Raw genomic sequence first — 13,184 nt, forward strand, 5'->3', positions numbered from 1 at the left:
TTCTGGGAGGGGAGAGAGGCTGAAAGTTAAGTTGATCATGGCCAGTGATTTCATCAATCATGCCCTTGAAGTTTCAATAAAGGCCCAAAAGGACTGGGTTCAGTGAGTTTCCAGATAGTCAAACGTGGATTCCTGGAAGACGGCTCTCCTAGCGAGGTCTTGGAAGCCAGTTCCTTCCCACATACCTCACCCTGAGCATTTATTCATTTGTATCCTTTGCAATAACCAGTAAACATGTTCCCTAAGTTCTGCCAGTCACTCATGAATAAATTGAACCCAGGGAAGAGACTGTGGCAACATTCTGTGGCGATTTATAAGTGCAGAGTTAGACACTCTGGAGGCCTGGATTCCAGATAGTGTCAGAATTGAAGAGCATTAGAGGACAGCCAAGTGGCATCTGCTGCAGAGCTGCTTGCTGGTACATGGAGAAAACTCCCATACATCTAGGCATAGAAGGCTTCTGGATTGATGGTGGTATGACAGCACAGGACCACACACCCCAGGATGAACTAACAGGCATGACTTAACAACCGTGTGTCTGTAGTCTGGATGTAGTACTCAGAAGGATCACTATTTACACTAAGTGCCTGCTGCCCTTTCTCTAGGCAGTAATAATTTCACAGCAACAAACCTCTTGTGAGGAAAGGACTGTTCACGCATGTTAGCACCAGTAATAGCTCATGAGAGGAGGGATGACAGTGACCACCTGGAAACTTGCAAAAGCTGAAGACAGCTGTAAATTCCCTTGGTGTCTTCAAATCAGAAGAGAGATGGCAAAGCAGATGAAGCTGCAGGAGTCTCCAACCACAGAAGCATTGTCTAGAAGACATTTTAGATGCAATTTAAGTATGTTACACTTTGCTAAAACATTTTGGAGATTTGTTAGTTTGCATTCTACTACCTGGAAAGCTTGGCTTCAGCTAAATGCCTGTATTGGTTTTATAGAAACAAGATACAGTTTTAAAGATGGAAAGACTAGCTATAAAAGGGCAAATGTATGCAACACAAGAACAATCATTTTTAGATCAACATCTTACACTTTATAATACACTCACATTTATACACAAATTTGTGTTTTTACAAGTACAAAAGTCAAAGAACTGCAAAGAATCTAAGCCACTGCATCATCAGCTATATTCAACAGAGCTAATACTGTTGTCCCTGCTCCCATTATCTAAATCTAGAAGGAAATAATAAACACCATCCAACCTGGACTTCACCTTTAGAAGTTGGAGACTGAGTGCAACTCTGCTCATGTCTGAGTTTCCACAGAGCTGGACTGAGATTCCATCGTGTTCTAGGCCAAATCGGCTAGAAGAAAGTCATCCATTGCTATCCAAGTTTCATTGCTGGTAAAGAACAAGCTCCCCAGGGTTTCAAAACCTGAACTCATGGTCTGTGTTTCTGTACTGTTCAACTGAACTTTGCTCTCTAGGGCAGATAGGTTTTTAGCAGCGGAGATTCCTTCAGTTTGGGTCTCTGTGTCTGATGAATCAGTGCTCATGGAAAAGCTGGAGTGTTTCAGGATGCTACCAAAAGGCAGATGAGGGCTACTGTCCAAAAAGAAGTTTAAGTCTGTCTGCGTTTGCGTGTCAAACATCTCAAAGCCTAGGAAGTGAGAACTTCCCCTATACCTGTAGGGCTGGACAGATGTGTCTGCAAGTAAGAAGTCAGTTTGGGTCTCTATGTCCAGTGATTCCAAGACTGGCTCAGTGTTTATGGTTCTAAGTTCACTCTCTTCAGTTTGAGTCTGGATATTTGAAGCTGAGAAAAACTCTTCAATATCAAAATCTATTCCAGGATTCTGGGTTGAGCCAGATGGCAGCTGGGTGTAAGGCCCAGGGTTTGTGTCAGACTAAAGACTATGGTTATCCAATGTCTGATTGGGAAGATTACTTGACAAGATGTTTTCTAAACCACTTAATAAGTCTATGGTTTGGGTCTGATTATCTGTCATGTTCTGTGAAGGAAGCATACTATTCTGTACACTGAAGCTCAAAATGGGTGCAGATTTCTCAATATCTTGATTTAAAGTCTTAGGGTCATTCTGAGGTAACAAACCACGAGTTACTGTCTCTGCTACTAAGGTGCTGCTTATAATATTGTCTGCAGGAACACTGTATGATGAATGGACACTCTCAAAAATGTCTCCGCACATTCCATCTTGCTCCATCTGTACTTGGCCATGTGTGGGACTTTGCATCCCTCTGATTTGGGTTTCTCTGGAGATCCCACCTGGCTGATAACAAGTGTCCATAAATGCATCAGTCTGAGTGGCTATAGATGAAGTTAACCTTAGAGCTGGGCAGAAGCGTCTGGGTGTGAACACTAATGGGAAGGGACACTTGAGAATCAAATGACAGATCAGTCTGAGAACAAGATGACACAGAGGAGTCAGGGCCAATCCACTGTGCAGAAGGTAGGAAGTTTTGTGAGGCATAAGACAGATCCATCTGTACATTGATTGAAGAAATGCTGTTCTTCTGACCGGTGTTCCCTAGTTCTTTTAAAGAATTAGACAGATTTTTACCCAAGTTCACATGAACACCAGTACTAACTGGCTCAACAACAGGATTTATAATTTTTGAAAGAGGTATGCTCTCCTTAAGAGAACAAGCCTCTGACTCTAGGCCAAGGATCAGGGTTCTGACTGACAAGGGCACTAAGTGCACAGCACCTGCGGTGGAGCCGGGATCCACACCTAACACCACAGGCTGGGTGGAAGAGTCGGGTGGTAGGCACAAATACAGGCACAGGAGAGAACTGCTTGACCGGAAGTTTAACCAGAGCCACTCTGGGCTTTAGTAGAAGCAAATTCTGAGGATATCTCGGAGGTGTGTGACACTCTGTTTTCTGGCATTAGAGCTGCAAGAATCTGCAAAAGAAGTTACTAATTTTCTTTCTGAAGTTTCTAGTTCTTGAGGATCTGGCCGAGGAGGGGGTTGGGTGCTCAATGGTTCAATAGTCTTATTAGATAACTTCTGCTTTTGTAGGTAGTTTTCCGTTTTCCTTTTTTTACTAGGTGGATCTTTCCCTGTGTTCTGCAGGGATCTCATGACCAGTTCCGTAGATGTGAGACTGTAATGCCGTTCTGCTGGCATAGGGACAGCCACATGTGCACTGGAAGGTCTTGCCACAGTCCTCCGCGTGCCTTTTCAAGTCCCACTTGTTACCACAGGAATTGCTGCACTTGCTGCATTTATGCTTCTCCTCGGCATGCATTTTCATAAAGTGCTGTTTTACGAGAGAAAACTGAGAAAATGGTCTGTCGGGACCTCTTGGGCATCCTTCAATTGGACAACAGTAGAATTTTGTATGGTTTTGAAATCTTTTCTTATTGTTGGATTTACTACGCCATCCTGGAGGCGGTGGCTCTTGACCAGGTGCATGTTGAGCGCCCGGCTGTTGTGCAGGATCTTGCCGCAGCCGTGCACTGTGCACAGGATGTTGGTCTGCAACGCCCGCTACAGCTCGAGGCTGGAGCAGCTGGAGCCCGGGTGGCTGCACAAGGGCCGCGGGCGGCGGCGGCGGCGGCGGCGGCGGCGGCGGCGGCGGCGGCGGCGGCGGCGGCGGCGGCGGCGGCGGCGGCGGCGGCGGCTTCCCACGCGGCCTCCGGGATGGGAGGAGCGGCCGCTGCAGCCTCCGAGGCCGCCATGGCTCCTGCACTGGGATAAATTTTTCTAATTTCTTTTTTGGCATATTCATTGTTGATATATAGAAAAATGTATTGATTTTTTGTGTGTTGATTTTGCCACCTGCTACTATGATAAACTTATTTATTAGCTCAAGCAGTCTTCTGATGGATATTTTTTTTGGGGGGGGGGGGGCGGGGGACTTCTAAGCATAAGATCATATCATCTGCAAACAGTGATAATTTGATTTCTTCCTTTTCTATTTTTAACCTTTGTATTTCCTTCTCCTGTCTAGAATTTGGCTAGAATTTTTAGCACTATGTTTAATAGAAGTGGTGAGAATGGGCATCATTGCCTTGTAACAAAGTTTAAAAGAAATGCTTTCCATTTTTACCCATTCACTATGATGTTGGCTTTGCATATATATATATATATATATATATATATATATATATATATATATATATATATATATATATATATATATATATATATATATATATATATCCTTTATGATATTGAGATAAGTCCCTGGTTTATTCAGTGTTTTTATCATGAATGGGTGCTGAATTTGGTCAAAGGCTTTCTCTGTGTCTATTGAGATGAATAAACAGCCTTTGACCTTTACATTTATTGATTTACATGTTAAATCTCTTGGGATTTATTGATCATTTTTATAATCATGCTTTTGAATTCTTTATCTGGTATTTCATCCATTTCAGTATCTTTGTTGTTGGTTACTGGTGTATTATGAGCTTCAGGAGGCATCATGTTACCTAGCTTTTAATATTTCTTGTATTACTATGTTGGGGTTTATGCATCCTCTTATGTGTGGGCCTTTTAGGGTGCCACTCTCTCTTTCCAAAGTATTTTGGGATATCAAGTGTTGGGAACTTTTCAACATATTTCCAAGTGGGCTTTGTAGGATAGTTTTCCTGCTACTTCTCTGATAATGATTAGTGTATGGTTTGGATGTGAGGAGTCCCCTAAAAGCTAACATGTGAGACAATGCAAGAAGGTTCAGAGGAGAAATGAATGGGTTGTGAGAGTCTTAATCCAATGAATTAATCCTCTGATAGGGATTAACTGGGTGGTAACTGCAGTGGTAAGGTGTGGCTAGAGGAGATGGGAATTGGGGGCATGGCTTTGGGGTATATATTTGTATCTGGCAAGTGGAGACCTCTCTGTCTGCTTCCAGTTCACTATGTGAGCTGTTTCCCCCTGCCACACTCTTCCACCATGATGTTCTGCCTTCCCTCGAGCCCCATGGAATGGAACCTGTTGTCTATGAATTGAGACCTCTGAAACCATGAGCCCTCAAATAAACTTTTTCTCTCCTAAAATTGTTCTGGTCAGATCTTTTAGTCACAGCAAACAAAAAAGCTGACTAAAAATTATTGAATTTTGATACAGTGCATATTTTTCAAAGCTTGAGGATTCTAATTTTCCTGTAGGTCTCAAAAGAGTAGCATCTTCCTTGTGGATTTGGCAATTGTGTTGTAAACAGCAGGATATGTGGTGTACACTCTCTTGATTCTCTTCTTCACTTAACAACTCAGTATATTCTAAAGGAGTATTGTACAGATCTAGATTGAGACCCCTTACAGGTGTGTTCTCCATAGCCTTTGTGCTAATTTTCTCCAATTTTGCTGTAGGAATAGATGTCCATGAGTGGGACTATTGGTACGCATCCCCCAGCCATTTCTACTTGGAGCCTGGTTGTTAGTGGGGTTTTGTGTCTTATATTCTTTGTATTAAAATATCATTGAAGTTTGAGTTTTGTTACGGTTCAGATCCTCTTATGTGTGGGCCTTTTAGGGCACCACATTCTCTTTCTAAAGTGTTTTGGGATATCAAGTGTTGTGAACTTTTCAACATATTTCCAAGTCTCTCTCCTCCCTCCCCCGCCCTCTTCTCTCTCTCTCTCTCCCCCCTGATCTGCTTTCCTCCATCACATCCTTCTGCTATGATGTTCTGTCTTACCTTGAGCCCTGAGTAATGGAGCCAGCTATCTATGGACTAAGACCTCTGAAGCCATGAGTGTCAAATAAACTTTTCCTCCTCTAAAATTGTTTTTATCAGGTCTTTTGGTAACAACCACTACAAGCTAACTAACATAAGCTTGAATGGTTTGTGTGTGGATAAAGGTGAGCTAGCTATCTCTTGGCTGGGTTTAAGTGAGCATTGACACTCTACACTGCAAATTTGTAGTGTCCTAGGATATTCCCAGTCCCTCACAGAAAATGGTTAAACAAACAATAGCAACAACAGGAGCAAACAATATCCAGCATTAAAACATATGCCTACTATGACATTTATAGCACTAATTAACATACACACACACCAAAAAAAAAAAAAAAAAAAAAAACAAGAAAAGTGGGTCAGAAATTGCCAAAAGGAAAAGCAATAAATATCTATGAAGTAGATCTGGCATTACAGTAAACAACAGCTGTCAACTATACCACCCAGAATAATGATAACAGCAAAATCATGAAAACATGAATGGTGCAGGAAGAAATTATATAAATAAATATTTCTAAATGATGGCAAATACAGTTTATTAAGAGAAAATAAAATGTGACAAGAAAGTTTAGAATGTTCAAAATATGAACAGAGAGAAAGCAAAATAGATGTAGCAAGTGATGGCTATAAAAAAGATTCTTAATGAAAAATGAAAGAATAATCTCCACTGAAGTGGTCAAAACTCTTAGTGAGGATGGATGATTAGTACCTATGCCCAACTATCCTTCTTTTTGTTTCTTCTTGGGCTATGTACTGAGATAAAGAAAGAGAGAGGGAGATGGAAAGAGAGAAAAAAAAGGCTAGTGGTTATTAATCCCCTCATTTTTGTATGTTGCTCACTGAGCTATCAGTTTGAGTAGCCAAAAACTGAAGTTGGTAAAAATACCATTCAATTTCCTTTCTCACCAATTAAGGACAGAATATGGGAAGTACTTACTCTCAATTGGAGTTTTGTCTGGAAATACCAGATTGATGCACTCCCAGTGTGGCGCTCCTGTAGAGTTTTAAGTGGGGAGTCCCAGCAATGGTACTTAGCTCTAATCAGACCTTAGCAATTTTGTTGGGTATATCTGTTCTGGAGAGATTAAATCAACACACCCCAAGGGCCAGATAGATGCTGATCTCTGCTGGGAGTCTGGATCTCAGGAGTCTCCTGAGAATTCTACTCACGAGGCATGAAAGCCAACCTTCCATAGGTCCCACACACTCTACTGCCCATGAATACAGTCTTCCCAGGTTTAGTTCCTAAGTCTGATCATGCTGCCCATTCAGATTCCCTTCATCAGGTCATATGAACCACCAGAATCGAACAGAAAGCAAGTTGTACTCCCCTCCATTTCTCCAACTTAAATGCCCCTGGATACAATCGTCTCTGTGCCTGTTTTGCTCATGTTCTGCTAAGTACATCCTAGGCCACCCAGTAGGTGGGGGGACACTATGGCAATATTTGCTGTGATCACCCAGGCTCCCACAGTAGCAAGCTGCATTGTGGACTCCTCAAGATGGCTCCTTGCCTCAGCTCTCTGCTTGCCAGTTGAGAAACGAGTACTTTTCAAACACTAGTTCACTGTCCAGCCTCTGGATCACATAAATTCAGGTTGCTTTTCTGTTCTACAGTTTTTACCATGCCAAATTGTCTGCTATAGTTCTCTATGTTATCACACCCCTCTGAATAGAACCAGTGCTGCTGCCACTGTGTGCAACCAACTTGGCCCCAATGTACCTTTTCTTGTTCATTGTTCAATGCACCTAAATTTTTAAGTCTCTAAGAGACTCTGACCATCTGATACTGAATTTCACCTACCTCGCTGAGATGCTCGGTGAGAGGCAGTACTCCCACTGTTTATATCCTGAGCCACAGAGCAACTGGAAATGCAGCCTTCCTCTAATCTCTTATCTTGAATCCCTCATGGAATAGCACTTTTAAAAAGAAGTTACATCATTTGCAAAGACTTGAATGAAATTATAGTCCATTATGATAAATGAAATAAACCAAGAACGGAAAGATAAATACCATATGTTATCATTTATATATGGAATCTAAAACAATCGTGCTCATAGAACCAGAGAATAAAAATGATGGTTTATACATGTTGGGAGGAGGGTGGATAGAGATAATAAATAAGTGTACAAAGCCTGTTAGACGAATACATATGATTTTTTTGGATCAATTGCACAACATGATGAATACAAATAACGCAATACTCTATATTTCAACATCACTGAGTTTAGTTTCAAATGTTCTCATCACAAAAAAGTTAAATGTGATATGTTAATTATTTTGATTTAATCATTCCACATTGTGTTCAAAAATACCTTTTGTACCCCATAAATACATACAACTATAGTTTATCAACCCTGTAATTTTAAAAAAACCTTATTCCTATTTTCAAAGCAGTTACAGTTTAAATGAAGCAAACTGAATCAGACTTCAGGGTAGGAAACCTAAACCATCTCAGGCATGTCAGACACAAGATATGTACCACAGGGAAATAGGCATCTCTAAAAACTCTGGGAGGCATTGAAGAGCCAAAATTAGTGGCCCATCACCCGACTATTGAATTCAGGCTCACATCATGAAGCTGCAGGACAGAGGGCAGCACTCTACTGATGCACTGCTACATTGTCTCCAGTTACGCAGGAGGATGGCTTCCTTAAGGTAGAATGTTGAGGCTGGTCATTGAATCTAAATACTCACATCCCACACCCTGCATGCTATTAGCAAAATAGTTTTTTTAAAGGAGGAAGATAGGGAAGAAGGGTAAGGACAGGGAAAGGAAAGGAAAAAGAAAACATTTGACTTCTGAGTTCTCATAAGATAGTATAGTTGGTGGAGACTTTTACACATCTAAAGCATCTAACGCAGTTTCTTGTTTCCAATGTCTTTAACAAGACAGGTCAGAAAGTATGTGAAGACTGAGGGAGTTCGTGTGTAATTTCTGCCACATGAACTTTTAATACACCTGCTAATGCTTTAAGGTGTTACAGGTCCTTTGAAAGAAGTCCAGCCTTCAAGTAGGAAGGTAGACTAGGAAACATTTCAAAGAAACTGGAATTTGAGTTTATATTTGCAAGATAAACAGAATAATATTGCAGGAAAAGAAAAGGAAATTAGTGAAGCTGTCTGGGCTCTCTAGAAGTAAATGATCATGTCTGGAGTGTACGATGCAAAGTGAGGCAGGAAGAAAAGGTACTCAAGTTTAGTGAGGACTAGAAAGGAAGTAAAAGTCAGATCATGGTGGGCTCTGAAGGCCGTCCTGAAGAATCTGAAATATATCCTGTAGAAGTGGGGAATTTGAGCCAGACCTTAAGTGGTAGAGTGCTATGAATAAATTTAAGCTTCTGGATGCATGTGAATACTAGTCTGGAGGAGTTCAAGTCTAGAAGCAGGAAAGTCAGTTTAAAGAGTGTTGTAAATAGGAAATAAGAATAGAACTATTGAGCCGGAGAGAATCTTAATGTTAAACTATAACAAAAATTAAATTGGACATTGTAATAGTTTATTTAGCTGGAAAGGCTGTCTCTAAAAGAAAGGTAATAAAGTGAGAAGGCACAATGTAGATGAGGACTAGAGAGCCGTCAACATAAGGGAATATTTCTACTTGGGAGTATTTCTAAATGATATCAACAGATAATAGCAAATGCATGGGATAAATTCAAGTTTGAATGGCTTATTTTAGTTCTACTGGAATCTGAAGAAAACAAAAAGTGAGGGAGAAAAACAGTACATGATTTTAAGTCTTGAATCCTGGTCAGATGGCATTTTCATTGACAGTACTGGGCAAGTCACAAGAAATTACAAGTTGAAAGATAGAAGGGAATGAACTCATTTTTGTCACTGTATGAATTATCATTAAAAATATATCAATTTGGAAGAAAATCGTCAAAGCAGTTTAAATAAATGCACGTTTTTCTGTATTCAAAGTAATTAACAATGGTAATCATTTTTCAATAATATATGATTTTTGTGTTGTGAAATATGATGAAGTTATTGGTTCATGTGTGTCTCTGGAACCAAAGGATGAGAAGCTCATGGAAATAGAAGAAGAAAATAAAGATGTCAGGAAAGAGAGATACACATATAACTAAATGGATGGGAACATGCAAATTTTGTGGACATAAGTTAATACTTTTCAAGACTAACCAAAAGAAATATGCAAAGAACATTTACATATAAGGAAGACTTGCACCTTGACCTTAGAAAGTACAAGCATGTAGATACTTGTCTCCAATTTCTGAATTGAGGCTGTATTTCAAATGAATTGGCTTCAAGAATTTTGCATCATCCTCAGTTTGAAAAACAAGACAGACTTTTCCATAATTGTATTTCCTGAGGTCTGTCCATGGAAAAACAATATGTCTACATTTCTCTCAAACGTGTTTCATCTTCTTTTAGCAGAACACTTTTAAAAACATTACAAATGGCCAACTTTGTTACATTATTAGAACATAAGCTGATAAAAGATACATTGAATCTGGGGGTACTCTGTAATAACAGCCAAAGGTGGGGAAAACATCACATGTGTAGGAAAAATCTACCTTGACCTTTGAGCACAACATTCACATACAACGAATTGCTGATAATTTAAAAGAAAAGATAAGCATATTCTTCCTGCTGTGGCAAAACAACTGCCTCTTAAAATTTCTTATCTAACTCAAACTACAGACCATTGAAATGAACCCATTTGCCTGTATGCCCTTCAATGGACAGTTTTCAGTTTAGGGATCTTATTTACCCATAAACATATTATCTTTGCCTCACATCTTACCACAACAACATTCAGAAAATTCCTTGTATAGTTTAAACACTCAAATATTTTTGTAATTTAAATTTTTCTACCTGATTATTTAAACTACGTACTTGTCATATCAAAGTGCCAAACTTTATTACTTAAGATAAAGCCAAAGAATGCTATTATACAAAGTTTTAGTGCAGATACAATGTATGTGTATAATTACAACTGCACCACCATTTTAGAATAGTTTTATGTTTTATTTATTTTTTTGTTAAATTTTAATGATCTTTATTCCACCATAATTATCATATGACAATAAAGTAATTTAACAAAAGACAAACAGGATCTAAAATGCCATAAAATCAATGAGATGCATTCTTTATTTGATACAAAAAGGCATCTAAAAGAGTAAATGAAACAAAGGTTGCATCTTTGAAAAAAAATACTTACAGGAGGAAAATTATTTTTTAAAATCTTAAAAACTTTTTTTTAACAAATATTCAAAAGCTTTAGCCATCTGGGAAGGAAATCCTATTCATTTGATCAAAAAAACCCAATTTGGATCAGACATACTTTGACAAATTAATGAGTTTTGTGTTATTGTACCTGACATATGACTAAAAATTTTAAATGAAAGTAATAAGATCTGTTTCTGATTATATGCTTCTGTATATCTAGATGTATGATATGTATGTGTGATATTTTCCTACCTCCTTACAAAATTGTCAAAAATAAATTGTGAAAGAGTGCTATTTTATTGAACTAAAGGAAAACAGTGCTTATACAAATAAAACATTCTTTCAGAAAATTAAGAACTAAACCTGCTATGGTTTTGATATGGTTTAATTGTGTCTCCACAAAGGTTCATGTAATTAGAGGCTTGGTTCCCAGAGTGATGTTATTAGGAAGTGGTAGAATCTTTAAGAAATGGGGGGGGGGGGAGGGGGTCTAGTACCATGTCCTTCAATCACTGGATCCATGAGACATTTTCTAATGTGACTTCTTAAGTAGCACTTGCAAAAAGCGTGGTTATGAAAGGAGCAAGTTGGACCCCACTCAGCTCTCTCTACTTCCTGACTCAAGATGTGACCACACTCTCATATATACTCCCACTATTCCTCTCTGACATGATGTGACAGCTCCCACCAGAACTGAGCTAATGGAAGTACCATGTCCTTGAACCACCAAGAGTAAACTTAAATAAACCTCTTGTAAAGTTAACTGTATCCAATGCTTCGTTATGACGAATAGTTCACTAATACATAACCCAAATGCTATTCAAATTCACATGACTTGAGTAATCTTTGGAAAATAAGAATATTATTGGTTTGAGTAAATCAGGCATGTCTAAAGCATTTTTAGCATTAAATAAAATACAGACGCATGATTTTCCCACATGTTTACTAGTATAATGAGCTTTTATTAGTTCTATATTACAAAACTTATCAGTGTGTTGCCCCTAAAGAAAAGTTAAAAACAAAACACCATATCCCTGAATGCCCTTTCCATTCCCAAAACAAACTAACCAAGTTAAGTGCACAATGAAAGTGGGTGTGAGCCACAATGTCTGGATACACATGGAAGGACTCTGGCTTTCTCTCATATATTCTGGAAATAAGAGCAGGTTAGTCTTATCTACAGAAAGCTACTTTCTTACATGTACACCAGGGCAGCTGCTCCTTGGGATACTAGTCATACAAGGAACAAAGGAAACTAAGCAAATTATTGTCACTACTTCTATAGCCTAACTTATAAAACCCCCCTTCCTGCTGTAACTGGGGTGGATCAGAATACCATAGAAAGGGAAGTGCTCATCCAGGTGGTCTCCCTGGACTTTCTGGAAAAATACCAGAGACACACCTGTCTAGTGCATTGCTATTGGGCTTTCTGGCAAGGTACTGGAGGTACAACATGGAGCAGAAGTACAAATTGTTGGCCCACTGTCTGATGAAATATATATCTAGCTGTTGCCACTAGATCTTCCACATAAGCATTTCTCAATGAAACTTACATCTCATATCCCACCTCCAAGTGTCCTTATTTGTCTCTTGGCAGCCTATCACACTGCCATAGCACAACCAAGCAGTAAACATTACAGTTAGTGAGAGGACAGCAGATGGCAGATTCAAGGAAGGGTACAATCCCAGCAGTTTCTGAACACCATATTTACAGTGACAGACTGCTCCTCAGAGAGGTGAGTAACAAAGGGAATTCACTGAAATTTAATACTGGACTATAAAAGGAACTCTAAAGACACAGAGAGCCAGAAACATATTATTAAGAAGTACTATGTTGATCAATGATGACTCCCACAAAAACATTCCTTGGAAATGGAACAAAATGAGTGAAAACTCTATTAAAAAAAGAAAAAAATATGTTATTAAGAGTCTTTTCTGAAATGCAAACTAAAACTACACTGATATTTCATCTCACTCCAGTTAGAATGACAATTATCAAGAATACAAGTAACAATAAATACTGACGAGGATGTGGGGACAAAGGTACACTCATACCCTGCTGGTTAGACTGCAAATTGGCACAACCATTCTGGAAAGAAGTAGGAGATTCCTCAGAAAACTTGGAATGGAACCACCATTTAGCCCAGTTATCCCACTCCTCAGTCTGTATACAAAGGACTTAAAATTGGCATAGTACAGTGACATAGCCACATCAATGTTCATAGCAGCTCAATTCACAACAGCTAAGCTATGAAACCAACTTAGGGAATGAATAAAGAAAATGTGATACATATACACAATGGAATACTACTCAGCCATAAAGAAGAATGAAATTA

At 39.1% G+C, this 13,184-nt stretch overlaps 1 non-coding gene and 1 pseudogene across 1 annotated transcript; one reads left to right on the forward strand and one right to left on the reverse strand.

Moving 5' to 3' along the window:
- Positions 1-1,222: 1,222 nt before the first annotated feature.
- Positions 1,223-3,404, reverse strand: LOC114078918 (ATM interactor pseudogene; annotated as a pseudogene).
- Positions 3,405-12,683: 9,279 nt separating this feature from the next.
- LOC114078923 (small nucleolar RNA SNORD116) lies at positions 12,684-12,773 on the forward strand. Its single transcript, XR_003580415.2, has one exon. It is a non-coding gene; the product is annotated as a small nucleolar RNA SNORD116 (small nucleolar RNA).
- The last annotated feature ends 411 nt before the right edge of the window (positions 12,774-13,184 follow it).

Source organism: Marmota flaviventris, chromosome 9 (genome assembly GCF_047511675.1).
Source record: "Marmota flaviventris isolate mMarFla1 chromosome 9, mMarFla1.hap1, whole genome shotgun sequence".
In the NCBI taxonomy this organism is placed as follows: Eukaryota; Metazoa; Chordata; class Mammalia; order Rodentia; family Sciuridae; genus Marmota; species Marmota flaviventris.